Source organism: Pelodiscus sinensis, chromosome 8 (genome assembly GCF_052426305.1).
Source record: "Pelodiscus sinensis isolate ZL-2025 chromosome 8, ASM5242630v1, whole genome shotgun sequence".
In the NCBI taxonomy this organism is placed as follows: Eukaryota; Metazoa; Chordata; order Testudines; family Trionychidae; genus Pelodiscus; species Pelodiscus sinensis.
This window is the reverse complement of record NC_143059.1, coordinates 333316-358470: the sequence shown is the minus strand read 5'-3', so window position 1 is coordinate 358470 and position 25155 is coordinate 333316.

The window sequence follows — 25155 nt, the reverse complement described above, 5'->3', positions numbered from 1 at the left end:
CAGGTTCGCAAGTCGCGCAAGGGAGAGCGGTGGTGCGTCATGGCTGAATGACTCGGTGTTCTTGTAGAGGACCCGATACATAGGCGAGAGGGGGGGAAAGGGCTAAAGGATAGAATTCCCACAGCCACAGACTTTAGTGAGTGAGAGCTAACGCTGGGCTTTTTTGGCCACCCTTGCAGAGGAATCAGTGCGTGGCCGTGGGCGGAGAATAAATCGTCCGAGATGTACTTGAGCTGCCTGGACGTGATTCTCGGAACATGTGAAGGGTCCTCAGCGTTCGGCCTTCCCATGGCTCTGTGTGAGTAAGAGGTGCGTGCTTTGAAATCTTTAAGCGTCCTGGCAGTATGTTTCTTCTGAGGCAGAGAGCTTCCTGCTGGGTCACGGAGCCTGGTGGCTTGGGGACTGGTGAAGGGGCATAGGCAGTTCAACAGAGCGTGGATAGATATTCAAGGCCTCCGTTCTCTCCGCGTTCCTGGAGTGGCAGCGGGAGGGGGTGGCCGATGGTGGGAGGCAGCGGTGCGATGGTGGGAGGAGAAGCGATGCCGCGTCCTTGCGGACTGAAAAGCTAAGTTGTTTGTTTGTTTTTTCCCCTCTGCTGTGTTCGGTAGTGAGCGATAAGAAGTCAACCCTCCCGGTGTCCTCCCGTCTGGGGATGGAACGGAAACGAGAACAGCGAGCTCGGGAGCTTGGTCGAAGCGAGGCGAGAACCGTCCGGCTGGGAGCGGAGCAGCCATCGCTGACAGGGAGATAAGTGTCGGGTTTGGAAATCTCTCAGCTTACGGCGCACTCGGGTCTAGGAAGGGAAGTCAGGTTTGCTTAGACAGCGAGTCCGAGCGGAGGTTCGCGAGGTGATTCCTTGGTAGTGGGAGAAACAGGGCTTCCGTTTGTCAGGGGTGCTGATTTCTCTGGAACACGGTGTCCTTCTCAGCAGACGATTGGCTCGAGGAGGAAGACGCAAGGCGGTAAGGTTTCCGTCTGCCTCTCATGTGTTTCTCTCTTGTTGCTCTCTCGTATTGGCCAATACGTTCTGTCTGTCTGTTTCTGTCTGTGTCTTTGTCCTTGCTCTGCTTCTGCCGTGTCCTTGTATAGCTCACGTGCAGGCATTCCAGGTGAGCATCTCCACGGGTTAAGGGCTCAGGAGCCAACGGGAATTCTGCAGGTTCGCAAGTCGCGCAAGGGAGAGCGGTGGCGCGTCATGGCTGACTGACTCAGTGTTCTTGTAGAGGGCCCTATACATAGGCGAGGGGCGGGGGGGAAGGGCTAAAGGATAGAATTCCCACAGCCACAGACCTTAGTGAGTGAGAGGTCTCTTCAGTCACGCCGCTCTCGGATCTCGCTGCAGGGAGGGATTCTGGTGCCGCTCTCGGGTCGTGCAGCTTGGGGGTGTCTCTAGCGCTGCTCTCGGGTCTCGCTGCTGGGGGGGAGGGGTCTTTGGGGCCACTCTCAGGTCGTGCTGCTGGGAGGGAGTCTGGCGCCTCTCTCGGGTTATGCTGCTGCGGGGAATCTCTGGTGCCGCTCTCGAGTCGCGCTACTGGGGGGGGTCTCTGGCGCCTCCTTGGGATCATGCTGCTGGGGGGGTCTCTGGCTTCGCTCTCCGGTCGTGCTGCTGGGGGGGGGTCTCTGTTACCGCTTTTGGGTCGCGCTGTTGGGGGGGTCTCTGGTGCCGCTCTCGGTAGTGGTGCTGGGGGTGGGGTCTCTGTCTCCACTCTCGGGTCGCGCTGCTGGGGGGAGGTCTCTGGCGCCGCTCTCGGGTCGCACTACTGGGGGTGGTCTCTGGAGCCTCCCTCCGGTCATGCTGCAGACGGGGGGTGTCACTGGCCCCGCTATCAGGTGATGCTGCTGCGGGGGGTCTCTGGCACCTCTCTCGGGTTTTGCTGCTGGGTGGGTGTCTGGGGCCGCTCTCGGGTGATGCTGTTCGGGGAGGTCTCTGGCGCCGCTCTCCGGTAGCGGTGCTGGGGGTGGGGTTTCTGTCTCCACTCTCGGGTAATGCTTCTGGGGGGGTCTCCGGCGCCGGTCTCGGGTCGCGCTCCTTGGGGGTGGGGTCTCTGTCGCCACTTTCATCTCATGCTGCTGGGGGGGGTCTCTGGCGCCACTCTCGGGTGATGCTGCTGGGGGGGGGCCTCTGGCTCCCATCTCAGGTTGTGCTGCTGGGGGGGGGGGAGATCTCTGTCGCCGTTCTCTGGTGATGCTGCTGGGGGGAGGGTCTCTGGCGCCACTCTTGGGTCGCACTGCTGGGGGCGGGTCTGTGGTGCCGCTCTCGGGTCTTGCTGCTGGGGGGGGTCTCTGGCACCGTTTTCGGGTCACTCTGCTGGGGGAGGTCTCTGGCTTCGCTCTCGGGTCACGCTGCTGGGGAGGGTCTCTGGCGCCGCCCTCGGGACTTGCTGCTGGGGGGGGTCTCTGGCGCCGCCCTCGGGTCGCAATGCCGGGGGGGTTCTTTCGCGCTGCTCTCGGGTTTTGCTGCTGGGGGGGGGGAGGGTCTCTTGTTTCGCTCTCGGGTCATGCTGCTGGGGGGGGGACTTTGCAAGCGGGGCCGGGTACTAAAGGCACCAAGCAGCTGGCGGAATCACTGAGAACAAGGGTCATGGGGTCGGGGGTTGGTTGAGACTCTTTGGACCAGAGGCAGGGGGTCCAGGCTGCCAAATGTGTCGCGGAGAACCTCCATCTATCGGACGCGGCTTCCTCTCCGCGCTTGCAGAACCGAGCAGCTAAAAGTGTTAGAAGCCAAATCAGAGCGGCTCATGTGTGTGTTAGAAACGGCTACGGGGAGCCAATTGCACTGGCACCTGACGCCTTCTTCAGCCCTTTGTTGCTGCATTCTCAGGCTGGCACCTCTCACAACCATTCATTCATCGTCCAAGCACTCTCTCTCTTATGTACATTCCCTAATTAATGTTTCCCATACAGTATTTTGCATAATAATACAAGAGTTGTAGTTACAAAAAGTTACAAACGTTTCTGGGTGGCATTTCTTAAAACATTCTCTCTCTGAGCGCTGAGTTAGTTACTGTTATAGTTACAATGCTTCACTTTGCGATTAGGGTTAAGTGCTTCACAATGCTTTGAAGAGAACGGTTGTCAATTGTGTAACAGTAAGTTTGAGCGTGCCCTGGCGCACAGCGAGGGGAGCTGTTTCTGGCTACATAGTAGTATATTTTTAACAGTTTGAAGTTACATGACCTAATATTACATTCCTAACCAATTATATTCTAGAGGGGCAAAAATGTTTAGATTTATAATTAAACAATCCTAACAAATAATAATAATAATAATAATTATAAATCTAAACACTTCTCAAGCTTGATAACACTAAATCTAAACACTTTCACAAGAATAAATCTAAACACTTCTATGCTTCTTCTACTTAACAAACTTCTCCTCCTTAGACTTGTAGTTGTGGGGAACAAATTCTGGGGAGTCACTTCCACTTGGGGAATCCTGTTTCATACTTGACTATGTTCTCCCTACACTAAGGCTGGCCGAGAGACTGTCCCGGACTGATCGTAACAGACTGTTCTGTCCGCGAATGGGCTGAGAGTAAAGGGCGTGTTCGGAATCTGTGGCGCCCAATCTGAGGCTGTCCGAGGTGACTCTTAACGGACTGCTCCGTGCGCCAATGGGCGGTGACTCAAGGCGTGTTCTGGGGCTGCTGGCGGCCAATAGGTTGTCCGGGGTGGATTATAACAGACTCTTCTGTCCGCGAATGGGCTGTGACTAAGGGGCGTGTTCTGAATCAGAGGCACCCAATAGGCTGACCCGGCTGCATCTTAACGGACAGCTCTGTCTGCGAATGCGGTGTGACTAGGGGGAATGACCTGCCACTGCTCTCGACCAATAGGCTGTCCGGGGTGGATCTTAATGGGCTGCTCTGTCCTCGAATTGTCTGTGACTTAGGGGTGGTTCCTGGCTGTGTGCCAGCCAATGGGCTTTCGGAAGACAGCCTTGGCGGAGGATAGTGTCGCCCAATGGGCTGTCAGCAAAGGGGATCCTGCCTCTGGTTCGGCCAATGGGCTGCCGCAGGGGGGCGTTGTCTGACTGGGCGGCCGGCGCCGCCATGACAGGAAGGTCCGAGGAGCGCGCGGGGGCGCGAGCGAATCCTGGGTCCGAGTGCGAAGCTCCCCGCCCCCAGCCCGCCCCTTGTTGGTGTCTGGCCCGGGGGAGGAGGGGGCGCGAGGGAAGGTGGGGGAGCGGGCTGGGGGTGGGGTGTCTGGACAGGGGTGAGGTGTAGGAGCAGGCTGGGTGTGAGGGGCCGGGGGGGGCGCTTGGCACTGGGGGGGCAGGAGGGGGTGAGGGGCCGGGGGGGTGCTCGGCACTGGGGGGGCAGGAGGGAGGGGGAGGGGCCGGGGGGGGCCTTGGCACTGGGGGGGGCAGGAGGGGACAGGGCGCGGGAGAGCGCAGGCGCGGGCGGCGCTGGCTGGGCGGGAAACTCCCGGGACGCTCGCGCTGACGAGGCGGGCGGGAAAACGCTGCGGGGGGCGCTGAGGGGCGGAGCCTGGGGGGCGGGGCGGGAGCTGGCAGTGACGTGGAGCCCCCCCCCCCCGCCTGCTTCTCTCCGGGCCCCAGGCTGGACATCGGCGGGGCGGCCCCTGGCGGAGGTGGGGGGGCGATTTCTGCCCCCCCCCGGCGCTGCAGCCTCCCCGGGGAGCAGCGCCCCTGTGACCCCCCCCCACGTGGTGCCGGGGGAACGGGGCTGTGGCCCCCCCTTTGGGGCGCGGGAGCTGACCCGGGCTCCAGTCACGTGGGTGTCTCGGGGAGGGGGGGCTGCGGGCCACCGGGGCGCGGGAGTGTCACGTGCCCCCTCCCCCCGCCGGGGAGCCGCGCGCCCTCGAGGGGTGGTTCCCGCGGGCGGGGCACGCACAGAACGTGTCCCGTACGCGGGGGGGCGGGGCGGCCTGAGCCCTGCTCCCCGCGCTGCTCGCTGCCTGGGGGCGGGGCCGGGTGCCCGCTGAATCCCCCCTGTGCCCGGGGGGGGCAGTTCGGCGGGGGGCGCTGTGGGGGGGGATGCTCTGGCCCTGGCTGCCCGCAGTGCTGCCCAGTGCCCGGCTGTGCCTCCTGCAGAGGCCGAGAGCGTCCTGGGTGGGGGCGTGTGGGGAGAGGGGGGGAGTGGCTGAGAATTGGGGGGCAAACAGGTGACAGACAAACCAACCGACAGAAAAGCCTCCCTGCCTGGCCCCCAGCTGAGCGGAGAAACGTCCCCCTGGCGCCAGAGCACTGCAGGGCCCAGCCTAGTCGCTTTGTGCGCTCCAGCCCCACGGCGTGGGGAGGGGGCGACGGTGGAGGAGCCCCACGCACCCAGGCCTTAGGTTCCCCACCCGCCTTCTAAGCACTGAGCATTTTAGGCCTGGCTGGACTAGAGAAGGGGGCACCAGGAGAGTTGCCGCTGAAGGCGCGCGGCCGCGCACAAACACCCCTCTGCCGCCCACCTCCCTTGCGGAGCCTTGCAGCGGCACTCGCCTTCCTGCTGGCCGGGGAATGGCGCGGTTGTTTTCCTGATCTGGTGGAGGGCGGCAGTCCCGTTGTGTCCCTGCTGGGGCAGCCTCGCCCCACCTCCAGCTGCGATTGGGGCTTCTGTTTGTTTCTGTTCATACAGTTTGCTGCAGTTTTCCATCCCCGAGGACCTGCTTGAAGCTGGTCCGACCAGAGATACTGGGATCGATTTTTAAGAGTAAGAGGTTTTGTTTTTAAAGCAGGGGTGAGGAACCTAATACCCCAGCTCACGTGAGTGTGGCCCTCGAGACTCAAGGTTCCCACACTAACGCTCTAGCTCCCCTCCAGATTGGTGATAGAAATGTAGCCGTGTTAGTCTGGGGTAGTTGAAGCAAAATGCAGGACAATGTAGCACTTTAAAGACTAACAAGATGGTTTATTAGATGATGAGCTTTCGTGGGCCAGACCCACTTCCTCAGATCAAATAGTGGAAGAAAGTAGTCACAACCATATATACCAAAGGATACAATTAAAAAAAAGAACAAATATGAAAAGGACAAATCACATTGCAGAACAGGAGGGGGATGCGGTGGGGGGGAAGGGGAAGGAAGGTAAGTGTCTGTGAATTGATGATATTAGAGGTAGGGAGAGTGGGATGTTTGTGAGTTAATGGTATTAGAGGTGATAATTGGGGAAACTATCTTGGTAATGGGTGAGATAACAAACATTTGAACTAAGTCCTTGTTGGAAAGTGTCGAATTTTAACATGAATGACAGTTCAGAGGATTCCCTTTCAAGTGCAGATGTAAAAGGTCTTTGTAGCAGAATGCAGGTGGTTAAGTCATTGAGAGAGTGTCCTTTCTGGTTAAAATGGCAAGAAACTGTTTTCTCTTTGTGATCTTGTCTGATATCTGTTTTGTGGGCATTAATCCTTTGGCGAAGTGTCTGAGATGTTTGTCCAATGTACATAGCAGACGGACACTTTCGGCACACGATAGCATAGATTATATTTCTGGATGCGCAGGAATATGTGTTCTTGATCTTATAACTCACTTGGTTGGGTCCAATAATGGTATCAGCAGAATGAATATGTGGACAAAGCTGGCAACGGGGTTTGTTGCAAGGGAAGGTACCAGGGTTGATATTAGTGTGGTATGTCCTGTGGTGGTTGGTAAGAATGATCTTGAGGTTAGGTGGTTGTCTATAGGAGACTATGGGTCTGTCTCCCAGAGCCTCTTTGAGTATGGTATCCTGTTCCAATATAGGCTGTAGTTTATTGATAATGTGTTGGACAGGTTTAAGTTGGGGGTTGTAGGTGATGACAAGTGGTGTTCTATTGTTGGTTTTCTTGGGTCTGTCTTGAAGTAGATGGTTTCTAGGTATTCGTCTGGCTCTTTCAATTTGCTTTTTTATTTCTCTGGGTGGCCAGATTGGAGCAGACAAATTCTGCTAGCCTGCCCCGCCCCGCCCCGCCCCCCGCCCCCCCCTCCTCACAAGCTCCGGTGTGCGAGGGGAATGTGGGAAGCCTCTTCCTCCTTCTCAGTTGGGGCATGTGTTAATGCGGATGGTGGGGTTTGGGATTTTTTTTTTCTTCACTCTTGTGTGTAGGGTTGCCAGGTGTCTAGCACTGAGCCAGACAGCCCGGTAGTTGCACTTTTTGTCCGGTAAATAAATTTAGAAAATACCGGACATACAAAATGTCCAGTATTTTCTGCTTTTCCTCTGTGCCCAGCAGAAATAAGCCGGGGCGGGGAGATTGGCTGACTAATTAAAGGGGTCACAACTGGATTTTGCTCAACAAAAATGTTCCTGGTGGGGTTTTTTTGTTTGGTTGGCTTCTTTCCCTCAACAAAAATTTTCCTGGCGCCTTTTTTTTTTTTTTTTTTTTTGCTGAAACCATCTGGCAACCCTACTAGTGTGTGCCTTCCGCCCCCCCAATAAGGTTCCCCACCCCGTCTGAAAGCGAGAGTTGGGAGAACAGGTTACCTTGCGTTCCTGTGTCCTTATAAGGAAGTTGAAGGCTACTATAAAATCCCCCCTCATGGTCTCCTCTTCAGACTAAAGAAACCTAAATCCCTCAGCCTCTTCATAGAGCAATTGCTCCAGCCCCCTAATCATTTTGGTTGTCCTCTGCTGGACCCTCTCCAATGTGTCCACATCCCTTCTGTAGTGGGGGGCCCAGAACTGGACACAGTACTCCAGATGTGGCCTCACCAAAGCCGAATAAAGGGGAATAATGACATCTCTGGATCTACTGGCAATGCTCCTCTTAATGCAACCTAATATGCCATTAGCCTTCTTGGCTACAAGGGCACACTGTTGACTCATCTCCAGCTTCTCATCCACTGTAACCCCCAGGTCCTGTCTGCAGAACTACTACTTAACCGGTTGGTCCCCAGCTTGTAACTATGCTTGGGATTCTTCCATCCCAAGTGCAGGACTCTACACTTGTCCTTGTTGAACCTCATCAGATTTCTTGTGGCCCAATCCTCCAATTTGTCTAAGTCATTCTGGACCCTATCTCCGCCCTTAGGCATCTTTTAGCCTTTTTGTTCTATTATTGTTTTTCTATTTGGTACTAGAAAATCAAACTTTCCTCCTGCTTGGGCCTCAAGTTTCACTCCAGCAGCCCTTCCACAAGTAGAATCGTCTGCAAAATAAAATGTCAGGGCTACCGTCATTAAGGTGCTTGTCCCTGTAAGGACATGTGACTGAACTGGTTGTTCAGAAGGTTTCTGGTGAATTGGTTTATGCACAGGTATGCCTCCCGTTCTTCTTTAACCACCGCAGTCTCTTGTTTTTGTCCGGAAGCAAATTCTCTGCCAAGCCACCTTTTTTCCCTTTCATGTAATTGTCTGCTCTTTCGTTCGGTGTGGTAGACTTGTTCTAGTGTGGCATTAGACAACCGAGCCACAGAAAAGTCTGCCTTGGTACCACTGAGTACCGGCCCAGACCAAAGTAGCTTTCAGACACCTTAAGAGAGTCTTGATTTGCAATTCTCCCCTTTCTTCTCCTTGGATTTTCAACTAGGAAAGTGTGCTAATCATCTGCTTTTGCGGAAAAACTTGCCAGCTGTCTACACTGGCCGCTTGAATTTCCGCAAAAGCACTGACGATCTCATGTAAGATTGTCAGTGCTTCTGCGGGAATACTATGCTGCTCCCGTTCGGGCAAAAGTCTTTTTCCGAAAGACTTCTGCGCAAAAGGGCCAGTGTAGACAGCAGAGAGTTCTTTTCCGCAAAAAAGCCCCGATGGCGAAAATGGCGATTGGGGCTTTTTTGCAGAAAAGCGCGACTAGATTGGCCACGGACGCTTTTCCGTAAAAAGTTTACATACCCAGTATCTTGTGAAGAACTTGTCACCTCAGCACAGGGTCCCGGGGCGGGCTTTACCATAAGGGACCCGGAGAGATCATCTAGGCCAGCTGGAGGGGGCAGGGGAGGGGAGGGGAGGGGAGAGGAGAGGAGAGGAGAGGAGGTTGGCCACTGAAAATGTTGCAGTATTAATTTTCCTTTTATTTGACTTCATATCAAACAAATATTTACAGTTTAAATGACCTTGTTAATTCTCCCTTGTGTTAGTACTCTTTCTTCCAGAACGTTTTAAAAACACAGACGAGACATGTCTTCGCCTGGGTGGCAGGCATCCGAAGAAGGGCACGTGACCTCGATCTTGGAGCACGAGACAAAACTCACTCCGCTCCTGGAGGGGAAATGTTAGAGGCAACACTGGGCTCCAGTGAGCAGCAGCCAGGTGACGCACGTGTCTGTCCTTTCCACACATCTAGGGTGGCCTAGCTCCTAACCGTTCTCTGTCTCTTTTTCGGTCCCTGTAGACTTGGAGGAGATGAGAGGCTGGCCATGTGGTGGCAGAGACCGAAAGGAGCCACCCCCCCCGAGACCCTGCCGGCAGATGGAAACCAGACAGCGATCTATGGAAGAAGAGCAAATAGCAATTGGCTCAAGGTAAGTATCGAGGGAGGGCCGCACAGACGTTTGCGAGCGTGGTACGGGTCCCTGAGAAAAGGCCCTCTGGCTCGTGGTGGAAGAACTTGAAAATACGAAGTACAAAAGTCACAGTGTTGTACTTAAAAGAAGTACTCGGGATCTTTTTCAGAGGGATAAGGCAACACGCCACATTTATTGATCACACACACACACATTATATATATATAGAAATTATTTATTTATTTACCACATGCATATGATAAGTATTGATTATTCTGTGTCACTCACGCACTCACACACACACACACACGTGCACAAGCACACTCCGTCTTGCTGTTGTTACCAACTTGTTGCTCCCCTTAACTTCACTGGCCAGGTGAGTTAGATGGGGGAGGGGTGGAGCCGGGCTTCTGCTGATCCGGATCGATGCTCCGATGGTGACAAGATGAGACCCGGAGTCCTCTGCAAGACAACTCACTTTTATAGCAGCTTCCCTCTTATGCAAATATATCCCAGATTCAAAATCTGGGTCTGTGTCCTTTGGTCCCTTTGTGGGTGCTGTCTGTTAAGAGAGGGTGTTTTCCAAAGAAGGTGCTTGCTTCTAATCCCCAAGGCCTTCAATATGTCTGCTCTTCTTTCTTGAGCCCTCTTGACACCTTGGGTCTGGCTTCTACCCCCTTTTCAACTGGTGTAGCTCTCTGGAGGTGCTTGGCTCCCAAGTGTTACTCATTCACACCTCGTTCATTCAACTGGGCAATTGATTACAGAGTGGGGGGAGAGAGTGGGGGAAAGATCTTATTCTACTCCTAGCAAATGACATTTTTACCTCTTTAACTATATACTCTGTATTAGAACCCTATGTAGAAAACTAAGTTACAAGGTTATATGGATTCAGGTTCTAATACAAAGTGACAAGGTCATATGGATTAATACAAAGTTACAAGGTTATATGGAGAGGCACAGTGTCAAGTCATATGAAGTACATAGGTTTATCTACAACAGAAACTGAACACCGATTTTTGTATTTTTAAAAATGTCATTAATCCCCCCGCCCCGCCGCCCCCCGAATCTCCTGGCTGGCGATACTTAACGTGTCTAGGATCATACGGAAAACTAAGTGAGTAGGCTGCCAATTGACCTAGCGTCACGCATGCGGAGAGTTGGCAAAACTGGGATTGAAATAAAGACTTGGTCTCCAGCAGCACCGAGGAGCCCCAGACATGGATTAGGGCCTCGTGGGAATAGTTGTCTCCTAATTGATCTAATCTTTGGCTTTTGAGTTTAATATTATTGGTGAGTCCTTCTAGGCGACTGTTAGTCGGTGTGCATGCGTGCGCACGTAAGTATGAGTGCAAGTGTGTGCGTCCGCAAGTGTCCATTTGCGTGTGTGTGCACATGCCTGCGTGCGGGCAGATTGAGCAGATGCGTGTGTGGGCATTTGAGCGAGGGCATGAGTGGGCGCCCAGGCGTGTTAATCTGTTAATTCGCGTTTGTGAGTGTGTACACGCATCCCTGCGTGTGAGCATTTGGCAGGGTGAGTGGCTGTGGTACGGGCGTGTGCGTCTGACGTGTGCCAGTCAGACGGTGCCCTGGCAGCAGTAGCTCCTGGAAAGCGACACCCCTCCCCTCCCATCTGGAGCATGCAACTGGGATGAGAGGGGCAGGGAAGAGTAGCGCTGCTGCAGCGCGTTTCAGCACGAGGCTCTAACTGCCGCGCGGTAGCTGCTCCTTTTGTATCCGACGTGGGGCAACAAGGAGCGGCCTCGCATCATGCCGGCGCCACGTGCGTTCAGTCCCACGGACCGGAAGTGACGTTTGCTCGGTCCACAGCCTGACAGCAACCGACTGGGAACCGTGACCGGAAGGTGCCCAGGTACGAGCGCTCAGCTGGTGCCAGGTCAGCGGGTGGTAGGCAGGAGACACGGGGCCAGGCGGGACGGGTTCAGACACGGGGTGCCTGGCTGGGACAGCGACTGGGGTTGGAGGCTTCCTGCGGCGGTGCAGCCAGCGTAGGCCACCAGCTCCCGTGGTACGTGGGGCAGAGGAAGGACAGCAGAGCGGAGGCTGGAACCGCTCCGACAAGGCACCACTCTGCTTATGGTTGCCAGGTGTCCGGTTTTGAACTGGACGGTCCAGGCTTTCAGCTTTTTCTTCGGGAAACAAATTTATATTTTCTCAATGTCCGCGAAAGCGGCAAGGAGTTCTGTGCCACAGGGCTCCTCGCTGCTTTTGCAGATTCAGACTAACGCGGCTACTCCTCTGATAAATGTCGGGTATTTTCTAAATCAGATGGAATGCAGATTGTGATGTCATGTCAGGCGTGCCTGGTATTTTTGGTGAAACCATCTGGCAACCCTAGCTCTGCTCCTTGCTTGGCCGGGGTGGCGCCCTGCCTCTGTGGCAGGTCCTGACGTCACAGGGAGCGTGTTCCCCAGGAAATCCGGGCAGTGCAGCGGCTTCCGGTCCGCGCCACCCGGCCCCAAGGGAGCGGCGGCGGGAGGCGGCAGGGAGGTCAGAGCGTGACGCTGCCCCGCCCGGATCTCAGCCCTTGGGCGCCCCAGTGTGCACCCCGCCCGGCCGGGCCGCTCCCCTGTAGCTCCGCCCCCAGCGCTGCGCCCGCTGCCTCGTGGCCCGGCTCGGTGCGAAGCTGCCACTGCCGGCTACGAACAGCAGCGCACTGCTAGTGACGTCATTGCCCTGGCGCGGTGCATGCAAATGACGGAACGCGGGGCACGTTCTATCGGCTCCCGGGCGAGTGACACGTGGGTTTGTGTGGCACACAGACGGGTCCCAGGCTCCGTCATTAATGGCAGGGGCGGGGCCACTGACTGGCAGGAACTCAGCTGGGACACAGAAGTGAGCGGCAGAAAACTCCTCGGGGTCTCCGGAAAATCCTCGCGCGGCCCCTCTGGGCTTGTGAACGGGACGCAGCAGAGGCAGCCGCCCCCCTCCCCACCCACCCGCCTCACGCTCCCCGCTGCACTTTCGAAGGCAACAGCAGCATCAGCCTGTCCCGCTGCCAGTCCCTGCACAAGCCGGCTGGGAAATTTGGTGTTGGGGGGAGCAGACTGCACGGGGCGGAGAGGAGTTTGGGGGTGGTGGGGGATCAGACTGCATGGAGCGGAGAGGAGTTTGGGGGGAAGCAGACTGCACGGGGCGGGGAGGAGTTTGGTGAGGGGGGATCATACTGCATGGGGCGGAGAGGAGTTTGGTGAAGGGGAATCATACTGCATGGGGCGGAGAGGAGTTTGGGGGGAAGCAGACTGCACGGGGCGGGGAGGAGTTTGGTGAGGGGGGATCAGACTGCATGGCGCGGAGAGGAGTTAGGGGGGTAGGGGATCAGACTGCAGGGGGCGGAGAGGAGTTTCGTGGGGGGTAGGAGATCAGACTGCACGGGGGGAGGAGTTTGGGGGGGATCAGACTGCACGGGGCGAGGAGGAGTTTGGGGGGGGATCAGACTGCACGGGGCGGGGAGGAGTTTGGGGGGGATCAGACTGCACGGGGCGGGGAGGAGTTTGGGGGGGATCAGACTGCACGGGGCGGGGAGGAGTTGGGGGGGGATCAGACTGCACGGGGCGGGGAGGAGTTTAGGGGGGGATCAGACTGCACGGGGCGAGGAGTTTGGGGGGATCAGACTGCATGGGGCGGGGAGGAGTTTGGGGGGGATCAGACTGCACGGGGCGGGGAGGAGTTTTGGGGGGCGATCAGACTGCACGGGGGGGAGAGGAGTTTTGGGGGGCGATCAGACTGCACGGGGGGGAGAGGAGTTTGGGGGGATCAGACTGCACGGGGGGAGAGGAGTTTGGGGGGATCGGACTGCACGGGGCGGGGAGGAGTTTGGGGGGGATCAGACTGCACGGGGGGAGAGGAGTTTGGGGGGATCGGATTGCACGGGGGGGAAGAGTTTGGGGGGATCGGACTGCACGGGGCGGGGAGGAGTTTGGGGGGATCGGACTGCACGGGGGGGAGGAGTTTGGGGGGATCGGACTGCACGGAGGGAGAGGAGTTTGGGGAGATCGGACTGCACGGGGCGGGGAAGAGTTTGGGGGGATCGGACTGCATGGGGCGGGGAGGAGTTTGGGGGGGATCAGACTGCACGGGGGGAGAGGAGTTTGGGGGGATCAGATTGCACGGGGGGGACGAGTTTGGGGGGATCAGACTGCACGGGGGGAGAGGAGTTTGGGGGGGATCGTACTGCACGGAGGGAGAGGAGTTTGGGGGGATCGGACTGCACGGGGCGGGGAAGAGTTTGGGGGGATCGGACTGCACGGGGCGTGGAGGAGTTTGGGGGGGATCAGACTGCACGGGGGGAGAGGAGTTTGGGGGGATCAGATTGCACGGGGGGGAAGAGTTTGGGGGGATCGGACTGCACGGGGCGGGGAGGAGTTTGGGGGGATCAGACTGCACGGGGGAGAGGATCAGACTGCACGGGGGGGAGGATCAGACTGCACGGGGGGGGAGGAGTTTGGAGGGGGATCAGACTGCACGGGGCGGGGAGGTGTTTGGGGGGGATCGGACTGCACGGGGCGGGGAGGTGTTTGGGGGGGATCATACTGCACGGGGGGAGAGGAGTTTGGGGGGATCGGACTGCACGGAGGGAGAGGAGTTTGGGGGGATCGGACTGCACGGGGCGGGGAGGAGTTTGGGGGGGATCAGATTGTACGAGGGGGAGAGGAGTTTGGGGGGATCAGATTGTACGAGGGGGGAGAGGAGTTTGGGGGGATCAGATTGTACGAGGGGGGAGGAGTTTGGGGGGATCAGACTGCACGGGGCGGGGAGGAGTTTGGGGGGATCGGACTGCACGGGGGGGAGGAGTTTGGGGGGATCGGACTGCACGGAGGGAGAGGAGTTTGGGGAGATCGGACTGCACGGGGCGGGGAAGAGTTTGGGGGGATCGGACTGCATGGGGCGGGGAGGAGTTTGGGGGGGATCAGACTGCACGGGGGGGACGAGTTTGGGGGGATCAGACTGCACGGGGGGAGAGGAGTTTGGGGGGGATCGTACTGCACGGAGGGAGAGGAGTTTGGGGGGATCGGACTGCACGGAGGGAGAGGAGTTTGGGGGGATCGGACTGCACGGGGCGGGGAGGAGTTTGGGGGGGATCGGACTGCACGGAGGGAGAGGAGTTTGGGGGGATCGGACTGCACGGGGCGGGGAGGAGTTTGGGGGGATCGGACTGCACGGGGCGGGGAAGAGTTTGGGGGGGATCGGACTGCACGGGGCGGGGAGGAGTTTGGGGGGGATCGGACTGCACGGGGCGGGGAAGAGTTTGGGGGGATCGGACTGCACGTGGGGGAGGAGTTTGGGGGGATCAGACTGCACGGGGGGAGAGGAGTTTGGGGGGGATCGGACTGCACGGAGGGAGAGGAGTTTGGGGGGGATCGGACTGCACGGGGCGGGGAAGAGTTTGGGGGGATCGGACTGCACGGGGCGGGGAGGAGTTTGGGGGGATCAGACTGCACGGAGGGGAGGATCAGACTGCACGGAGCGGGGAGGAGTTTGGGGGGGGATCAGACTGCACGGGGGGGAGGAGTTTGGGGGGATCGGACTGCACGGGGCGGGGAGGAGTTTGGGGGGATCGGACTGCACGGGGCGGGGAAGAGTTTGGGGGGGATCGGACTGCACGGGGCGGGGAGGAGTTTGGGGGGGATCGGACTGCACGGGGCGGGGAGGAGTTTGGGGGGGATCGGACTGCACGGGGCGGGGAAGAGTTTGGGGGGATCGGACTGCACGTGGGGGAGGAGTTTGGGGGGATCAGACTGCACGGGGGGAGAGGAGTTTGGGGGGGATCGGACTGCACGGAGGGAGAGGAGTTTGGGGGGATCGGACTGCACGGGGCGGGGAAGAGTTTGGGGGGATCGGACTGCACGGGGCGGGGAGGAGTTTGGGGGGGATCAGACTGCACGGGGGGAGAGGAGTTTGGGGGGATCAGATTGCACGGGGGGGAAGAGTTTGGGGGGATCAGACTGCACGGGGGGAGAGGAGTTTGGGGGGGATCAGACTGCACGGAGCGGGGAGGAGTTTGGGGGGATCAGACTGCACGGGGGGGAGGATCAGACTGCACGGAGCGGGGAGGAGTTTGGGGGGGGATCAGACTGCACAGGGCAGGGAGGAGCTTTGGGGGGGATCAGACTGCACGGGGCAGGGAGGAGCTTTGGGGGGGATCAGACTGCACGGGGCGGACAGGAGTTTGGGGGGGCGATCAGACTGCACGGGGCGGAGGGGACTGTGGGGGGGATCAGACTGCACGGGGGGGAGAGGAGTTTGGGGGGGATCAGACTGCACGGAGCGGGGAGGAGTTTGGGGGGGGATCAGACTGCACGGGGCGGGGAGGAGTTTTGGGGGAGATCGGACTGCACGGGGCGGGGAGGAGTTTGGGGGGATCGGACTGCACGGGGCGGGGAAGAGTTTGGGGGGGATCGGACTGCACGGGGCGGGGAGGAGTTTGGGGGGGATCGGACTGCACGGGGCGGGGAGGAGTTTGGGGGGGATCGGACTGCACGGGGCGGGGAGGAGTTTGGGGGGGATCGGACTGCACGGGGCGGGGAAGAGTTTGGGGGGATCGGACTGCACGTGGGGGAGGAGTTTGGGGGGATCAGACTGCACGGGGGGAGAGGAGTTTGGGGGGGATCGGACTGCACGGAGGGAGAGGAGTTTGGGGGGGATCGGACTGCACGGGGCGGGGAAGAGTTTGGGGGGATCGGACTGCACGGGGCGGGGAGGAGTTTGGGGGGATCAGACTGCACGGAGGGGAGGATCAGACTGCACGGAGCGGGGAGGAGTTTGGGGGGGGATCAGACTGCACGGGGGGGAGGAGTTTGGGGGGATCGGACTGCACGGGGCGGGGAGGAGTTTGGGGGGATCGGACTGCACGGGGCGGGGAAGAGTTTGGGGGGGATCGGACTGCACGGGGCGGGGAGGAGTTTGGGGGGGATCGGACTGCACGGGGCGGGGAGGAGTTTGGGGGGGATCGGACTGCACGGGGCGGGGAAGAGTTTGGGGGGATCGGACTGCACGTGGGGGAGGAGTTTGGGGGGATCAGACTGCACGGGGGGAGAGGAGTTTGGGGGGGATCGGACTGCACGGAGGGAGAGGAGTTTGGGGGGATCGGACTGCACGGGGCGGGGAAGAGTTTGGGGGGATCGGACTGCACGGGGCGGGGAGGAGTTTGGGGGGGATCAGACTGCACGGGGGGAGAGGAGTTTGGGGGGATCAGATTGCACGGGGGGGAAGAGTTTGGGGGGATCAGACTGCACGGGGGGAGAGGAGTTTGGGGGGGATCAGACTGCACGGAGCGGGGAGGAGTTTGGGGGGATCAGACTGCACGGGGGGGAGGATCAGACTGCACGGAGCGGGGAGGAGTTTGGGGGGGGATCAGACTGCACGGGGCAGGGAGGAGCTTTGGGGGGGATCAGACTGCACGGGGCGGACAGGAGTTTGGGGGGGCGATCAGACTGCACGGGGCGGAGGGGACTGTGGGGGGGATCAGACTGCACGGGGGGGAGAGGAGTTTGGGGGGGATCAGACTGCACGGAGCGGGGAGGAGTTTGGGGGGGGATCAGACTGCACGGGGCGGGGAGGAGTTTTGGGGGAGATCGGACTGCACGGGGCGGGGAGGAGTTTGGGGGGATCGGACTGCACGGGGCGGGGAAGAGTTTGGGGGGGATCGGACTGCACGGGGCGGGGAGGAGTTTGGGGGGGATCGGACTGCACGGGGCGGGGAGGAGTTTGGGGGGGATCGGACTGCACGGGGCGGGGAAGAGTTTGGGGGGATCGGACTGCACGTGGGGGAGGAGTTTGGGGGGATCAGACTGCACGGGGGGAGAGGAGTTTGGGGGGGATCGGACTGCACGGAGGGAGAGGAGTTTGGGGGGATCGGACTGCACGGGGCGGGGAAGAGTTTGGGGGGATCGGACTGCACGGGGCGGGGAGGAGTTTGGGGGGATCAGACTGCATGGAGGGGAGGATCAGACTGCACGGAGCGGGGAGGAGTTTGGGGGGGGATCAGACTGCACGGGGGGGAGGAGTTTGGGGGGATCGGACTGCACGGGGGGGGGAGGAGTTTGGGGGGGATCAGACTGCACGGAGGGAGAGGAGTTTGGGGGGATCGGACTGCACGGGGCGGGGAGGAGTTTGGGGGGGATCGGACTGCACGGAGGGAGAGGAGTTTGGGGGGATCGGACTGCACGGGGCGGGGAGGAGTTTGGGGGGATCGGACTGCACGGGGCGGGGAAGAGTTTGGGGGGGATCGGACTGCACGGGGCGGGGAGGAGTTTGGGGGGGATCGGACTGCACGGGGCGGGGAAGAGTTTGGGGGGATCGGACTGCACGTGGGGGAGGAGTTTGGGGGGATCAGACTGCACGGGGGAGAGGAGTTTGGGGGGGATCGGACTGCACGGAGGGAGAGGAGTTTGGGGGGGATCGGACTGCACGGGGCGGGGAAGAGTTTGGGGGGATCGGACTGCACGGGGCGGGGAGGAGTTTGGGGGGATCAGACTGCACGGAGGGGAGGATCAGACTGCACGGAGCGGGGAGGAGTTTGGGGGGGGATCAGACTGCACGGGGGGGAGGAGTTTGGGGGGATCGGACTGCACGGGGGGGAGGAGTTTGGGGGGATCGGACTGCACGGGGTGGGGAGGAGTTTGGGGGGGATCGGACTGCACGGAGGGAGAGGAGTTTGGGGGGATCGGACTGCACGGGGGGAGAGGAGTTTGGGGGGGATCGGACTGCACGGGGGGAGAGGAGTTTGGGGGGGATCAGACTGCACGGGGGGAGAGGAGTTTGGGGGGATCAGATTGCACGGGGGGGAAGAGTTTGGGGGGATCGGACTGCACGGGGCGGGGAGGAGTTTGGGGGGGATCGGACTGCACGGAGGGAGAGGAGTTTGGGGGGGATCGGACTGCACGGAGGGAGAGGAGTTTGGGGGGGATCAGACTGCACGGGGGGAGAGGAGTTTGGGGGGATCAGATTGCACGGGGGGAAGAGTTTGGGGGGATCGGACTGCACGGGGCGGGGAGGAGTTTGGGGGGATCAGATTGCACGGGGCGGACGAGTTTGGGGGGATCAGACTGCACGGGGGGAGAGGAGTTTGGGGGGGATCGTACTGCACGGAGGGAGAGGAGTTTGGGGGGATCGGACTGCACGGGGCGGGGAAGAGTTTGGGGGGATCGGACTGCACGGGGCGTGGAGGAGTTTGGGGGGGATCAGACTGCACGGGGGAGAGGAGTTTGGGGGGATCAGATTGCACGGGGCGGACGAGTTTGGGGGGATCAGACTGCACGGGGGGAGAGGAGTTTGGGGGGGATCGTACTGCACGGAGGGAGAGGAGTTTGGGGGGATCGGACTGCACGGGGCGGGGAAGAGTTTGGGGGGATCGGACTGCACGGGGCGTGGAGGAGTTTGGGGGGGATCAGACTGCACGGGGGGAGAGGAGTTTGGGGGGATCAGATTGCACGGGGGGGAAGAGTTTGGGGGGATCGGACTGCACGGGGCGGGGAGGAGTTTGGGGGGATCAGACTGCACGGGGGAGAGGATCAGACTGCACGGAGCGGGGAGGAGTTTGGGGGGGGATCAGACTGCACGGGGGGGAGGATCAGACTGCACGGGGGGGGAGGAGTTTGGAGGGGGATCAGACTGCACGGGGCGGGGAGGTGTTTGGGGGGGATCGGACTGCACGGGGCGGGGAGGTGTTTGGGGGGGATCATACTGCACGGGGGGAGAGGAGTTTGGGGGGATCGGACTGCACGGGGCGGGGAAGAGTTTGGGGGGATCGGACTGCACGGGGCGGGGAGGAGTTTGGGGGGATCAGACTGCACGGGGGGAGAGGAGTTTGGGGGGATCAGACTGCACGGGGGGGAGGAGTTTGAGGGGGGATCAGACTGCACGGGGCGGGGAGGAGTTTGAGGGGATCAGACTGCACGGGGCGGGGAGGAGTTTGAGGGGATCAGACTGCACGGGGTGGGGAGGAGTTTGGGGGGGAGGGGTTGCCGCGGAGTCTCCTCTCCCGAGTGGGGTCGGGGCATCAGCTGCGGACGCTGCCGTCTCTGAGGCAGGAGCCCCGCCCAGCAATGGGGAGGGGCGGGATGAGGGGGAGTAGGGAAAGTAGCCGCAGTGGCTTGTGGGAAACTGAGTGCCCCTGTCCGCAGCTCCCATCGGCCATTGCAGGGCCAGGGCAGGCCCGGCGCTGTTCGGCGGGGCGGGTGCAGCGGAAGTGACATCACAACGGGGCATTGACCAGGGAGCGACGCGGTTGGTCCCGCGCTCGTGTCACTCCAAGTGTTAGCGACGCATCCTGGGACTTGTAGTTCTCATAGTGCGGCCTCCCGGGGCACGTCGCAGCGCGCCCCGCCCCTATCATAGCCCCGCCCCCCGGCATAGCCCCGCCCAGCGTGTTCTTAGTTCGGAATGGGGCATTTCTACCCTAAGAACAATCTTTTTTATTCGGAAATAACGGCCCTTAGCAGAGCAACAGTGACACTCGGTAGTCACCGGCGGTAATGCACGTGTAATTCCGAAGCGCCTCCACAGTGCCGCTCGGTGGTCATTGCGGGTAATGCACGTGTAATTCCGAAGCGCCTCCACAGTGCCGCTCGGTGGTCATTGCCGGTAATGCACGTGTAATTCCGAAGCGCCTCCACAGTGCCGCTCGGTGGTCATTGCCGGTAATGCACGTGTAATTCCGTAGCGCCTCCACAGTGCCGCTCGGTGGTCATTGCCGGTAATGCACGTGTAATTCCGAAGCGCCTCCACAGTGCCGCTCGGTGGTCATTGCCGGTAATGCACGTGTAATTCCGAAGCGCCTCCACAGTGCCGCTCGGTGGTCATTGCGGGTAATGCACGTGTAATTCCATCGCCCCCAGCTGCTGTCCCTGCTGCGCACGCCACGTGGCCCCAGTCTTGCCCTTTGACAGCAGGCAAAGTAAGAAGCTCGTTATTTCCAGGCTCCGCGCAGCCCTCTCCCCTCCTGCCCCCGGCCCCCTCATCCCACACACCAGGCTCCGCGCAGCCCTCTCCCCTCCTGCCCATGGCCCCCTCATCCCGCACTCCAGGCTCCGCACAGCCCTCTCCCCTCCTGCCCCCGGCCCCCTCATCCCGCACTCCAGGCTCCGCACAGCCCTCTCCCCTCCTGCCCATGGCCCCCTCATCCCGCACTCCAGGCTCCGCGCAGCCCCCTCCCCTCCTGCTTCCTCACCCCAGCCTGCACCCCGTCCATACTCTTATCCCGGGGCCCTTCCTCTCCCCAGCCTGCACCCCCGTCCATATGCTTATCCCGGGGCCCTTCCTCCCCCCAGCCTGCACCCCCATCCATATTCTTATCCCGGGGCCCTTCCTCACTCCAGTCTGCACGCCCATTCATGGGAGCCATCAGTCCACCTTTTCCCTGCACCACATTCAGTAAAGTGTCTGATCAGGGTATGAGAGCAGCCCTGAGCCTTTGTCTCCACTCAGCAGGTTGCACCACACAGGATATGTGGATGGTCCTGGGCTTTGTACAGCACTCCAGACTGACCCCTGGACACGGCTTCTGGGTCCTAGCCCTTTGCTGTCACTCCTGCCCGAGGGCTTTGCTGGCTCCAGACTGGGTAACAGCTGGGAAACTGGCTGGGCAGTGGGCTGAGAAGATACCGTCCGAGATGGACTTGAGCTGCCTGGACGTGATTCTCGGAACACGTGAAGGGTCCTCAGCGTTCGGCCTTCCCATGGCTCTGTGTGAGTAAGAGGTGCGTGCTTTGAAATCTTCAAGCGTCCTGGCAGTATGTTTCTTCTGAGGCAGAGAGCTTCCTGCTGGGGCACGGAGCCTGGTGGCTTGGGGACTGGTGAAGGGGCAGTAGGCGGTTCAACAGTGCGTGGATAGATATTCAAGGCCTCCGTTCTCTCCGCGTTCCTGGAGTGGCAGCGGGAGGGGGTGGCCGATGGTGGGAGGAGAAGCGATGCCGCGTCCTTGCGGACTGAAAAGCTAAGTTGTTTGTTTGTTTTTTCCCCTCAGCTGTGTTCGGTAGCGAGCGATAAGAAGTCAACCCTCCCGGTGTCCTCCCGTCTGGGGATGGAACGGAAAAGAGAACGGCGAGCTTGGGAGCTTGGTCGAAGCGAGGCGAGAACCGTCCTGCTGGGAGCGGAGCAGCCATCGCTGACCGGGAGATAAGTGTCGGGTCTGGAAATCTCTCGGCTTACGGCCCACTCGGGTCTAGGAAGGGAAGTCAGGTTTGCTTAGACAGCGAGTCCGAGCGGAGGTTCCCGAGGTGCTTACTTGGTAGTGGGAGAAACAGGGCTCCCGTTTGTCAGGGGTGCTGGTTTCTCTGGAACACGGTGTCCTTCTCAGCAGACGCTTGGCTCGAGGAGGAAGACGCAAGGTGGTAAGGTTTCTGGCTGCCTCGCATGTGTTTCTCTCTTGTTGCTCTCTCGTATTGGCCAATACGTCCTGTCTGTCTGTTTCTGTCTGTGTCTTTGTCCTTGCTCTGCTTCTGCCGTGTCCTTGTACAGCACACTTGCAGGCATTCCAGGTGAGCATCTCCAAGGGTTAAGGGCTCAGGAGCCAACGGGAATTCAGCAGGTTCGCAAGTCGCGCAAGGGAGAGCGGTGGTGCGTCATGGCTGAATGACTCGGTGTTCTTGTAGAGGACCCGATACATAGGCGAGAGGGGGGGAAAGGGCTAAAGGATAGAATTCCCACAGCCACAGACTTTAGTGAGTGAGAGCTAACGCTGGGCTTTTTTGGCCACCCTTGCAGAGGAATCAGTGCGTGGCCGTGGGCGGAGAATAAATCGTCCGAGATGTACTTGAGCTGCCTGGACGTGATTCTCGGAACATGTGAAGGGTCCTCAGCGTTCGGCCTTCCCATGGCTCTGTGTGAGTAAGAGGTGCGTGCTTTGAAATCTTTAAGCGTCCTGGCAGTATGTTTCTTCTGAGGCAGAGAGCTTCCTGCTGGGTCATGGAGCCTGGTGGCTTGGGGACTGGTGAAGGGGCATAGGCAGTTCAACAGAGCGTGGATAGATATTCAAGGCCTCCGTTCTCTCCGCGTTCCTGGAGTGGCAGCGGGAGGGGGTGGCCGATGGTGGGAGGCAGCGGTGCGATGGTGGGAGGAGAAGCGATGCCGCGTCCTTGCGGACTGAAAAGCTAAGTTGTTTGTTTGTTTTTTCCCCTCTGCTGTGTTCGGTAGTGAGCGATAAGAAGTCAACCCTCCCGGTGTCCTCCCGTCTGGGGATGGAACGGAAACGAGAACAGCGAGCTCGGGAGCTTGGTCGAAGCGAGGCGAGAACCGTCCGGCTGGGAGCGGAGCAGCCATCGCTGACAGGGAGATAAGTGTCGGGTTTGGAAATCTCTCGGCTTACGGCGCACTCGGGTCTAGGAAGGGAAGTCAGGTTTGCTTAGACAGCGAGTCCGAGCGGAGGTTCGCGAGGTGATTCCTTGGTAGTGGGAGAAACAGGGCTTCCGTTTGTCAGGGGTGCTGATTTCTCTGGAACACGGTGTCCTTCTCAGCAGACGATTGGCTCGAGGAGGAAGACGCAAGGCGGTAAGGTTTCCGTCTGCCTCTCATGTGTTTCTCTCTTGTTGCTCTCTCGTATTGGCCAATACGTTCTGTCTGTCTGTTTCTGTCTGTGTCTTTGTCCTTGCTCTGCTTCTGCCGTGTCCTTGTATAGCTCACGTGCAGGCATTCCAGGTGAGCATCTCCACGGGTTAAGGGCTCAGGAGCCAACGGGAATTCTGCAGGTTCGCAAGTCGCGCAAGGGAGAGCGGTGGCGCGTCATGGCTGACTGACTCAGTGTTCTTGTAGAGGGCCCTATACATAGGCGAGGGGCGGGGGGGAAGGGCTAAAGGATAGAATTCCCACAGCCACAGACCTTAGTGAGTGAGAGGTCTCTTCAGTCACGCCGCTCTCGGATCTCGCTGCAGGGAGGGATTCTGGTGCCGCTCTCGGGTCGTGCAGCTTGGGGGTGTCTCTAGCGCTGCTCTCGGGTCTCGCTGCTGGGGGGGAGGGGTCTTTGGGGCCACTCTCAGGTCGTGCTGCTGGGAGGGAGTCTGGCGCCTCTCTCGGGTTATGCTGCTGCGGGGAATCTCTGGTGCCGCTCTCGAGTCGCGCTACTGGGGGGGGTCTCTGGCGCCTCCTTGGGATCATGCTGCTGGGGGGGTCTCTGGCTTCGCTCTCCGGTCGTGCTGCTGGGGGGGGGTCTCTGTTACCGCTTTCGGGTCGCGCTGTTGGGGGGGTCTCTGGTGCCGCTCTCGGTAGTGGTGCTGGGGGTGGGGTCTCTGTCTCCACTCTCGGGTCGCGCTGCTGGGGGGAGGTCTCTGGCGCCGCTCTCGGGTCGCACTACTGGGGGTGGTCTCTGGAGCCTCCCTCCGGTCATGCTGCAGACGGGGGGTGTCACTGGCCCCGCTATCAGGTGATGCTGCTGCGGGGGGTCTCTGGCACCTCTCTCGGGTTTTGCTGCTGGGTGGGTGTCTGGGGCCGCTCTCGGGTGATGCTGTTCGGGGAGGTCTCTGGCGCCGCTCTCCGGTAGCGGTGCTGGGGGTGGGGTTTCTGTCTCCACTCTCGGGTAATGCTTCTGGGGGGGTCTCCGGCGCCGGTCTCGGGTCGCGCTCCTTGGGGGTGGGGTCTCTGTCGCCACTTTCATCTCATGCTGCTGGGGGGGGTCTCTGGCGCCACTCTCGGGTGATGCTGCTGGGGGGGGGCCTCTGGCTCCCATCTCAGGTTGTGCTGCTGGGGGGGGGGAGATCTCTGTCGCCGTTCTCTGGTGATGCTGCTGGGGGGAGGGTCTCTGGCGCCACTCTTGGGTCGCACTGCTGGGGGCGGGTCTGTGGTGCCGCTCTCGGGTCTTGCTGCTGGGGGGGGTCTCTGGCACCGTTTTCGGGTCACTCTGCTGGGGGAGGTCTCTGGCTTCGCTCTCGGGTCACGCTGCTGGGGAGGGTCTCTGGCGCCGCCCTCGGGACTTGCTGCTGGGGGGGGTCTCTGGCGCCGCCCTCGGGTCGCAATGCCGGGGGGGTTCTTTCGCGCTGCTCTCGGGTTTTGCTGCTGGGGGGGGGGAGGGTCTCTTGTTTCGCTCTCGGGTCATGCTGCTGGGGGGGGGACTTTGCAAGCGGGGCCGGGTACTAAAGGCACCAAGCAGCTGGCGGAATCACTGAGAACAAGGGTCATGGGGTCGGGGGTTGGTTGAGACTCTTTGGACCAGAGGCAGGGGGTCCAGGCTGCCAAATGTGTCGCGGAGAACCTCCATCTATCGGACGCGGCTTCCTCTCCGCGCTTGCAGAACCGAGCAGCTAAAAGTGTTAGAAGCCAAATCAGAGCGGCTCATGTGTGTGTTAGAAACGGCTACGGGGAGCCAATTGCACTGGCACCTGACGCCTTCTTCAGCCCTTTGTTGCTGCATTCTCAGGCTGGCACCTCTCACAACCATTCATTCATCGTCCAAGCACTCTCTCTCTTATGTACATTCCCTAATTAATGTTTCCCATACAGTATTTTGCATAATAATACAAGAGTTGTAGTTACAAAAAGTTACAAAAGTTTCTGGGTGGCATTTCTTAAAACATTCTCTCTCTGAGCGCTGAGTTAGTTACTGTTATAGTTACAATGCTTCACTTTGCGATTAGGGTTAAGTGCTTCACAATGCTTTGAAGAGAACGGTTGTCAATTGTGTAACAGTAAGTTTGAGCGTGCCCTGGCGCACAGCGAGGGGAGCTGTTTCTGGCTACATAGTAGTATATTTTTAACAGTTTGAAGTTACATGACCTAATATTACATTCCTAACCAATTATATTCTAGAGGGGCAAAAATGTTTAGATTTATAATTA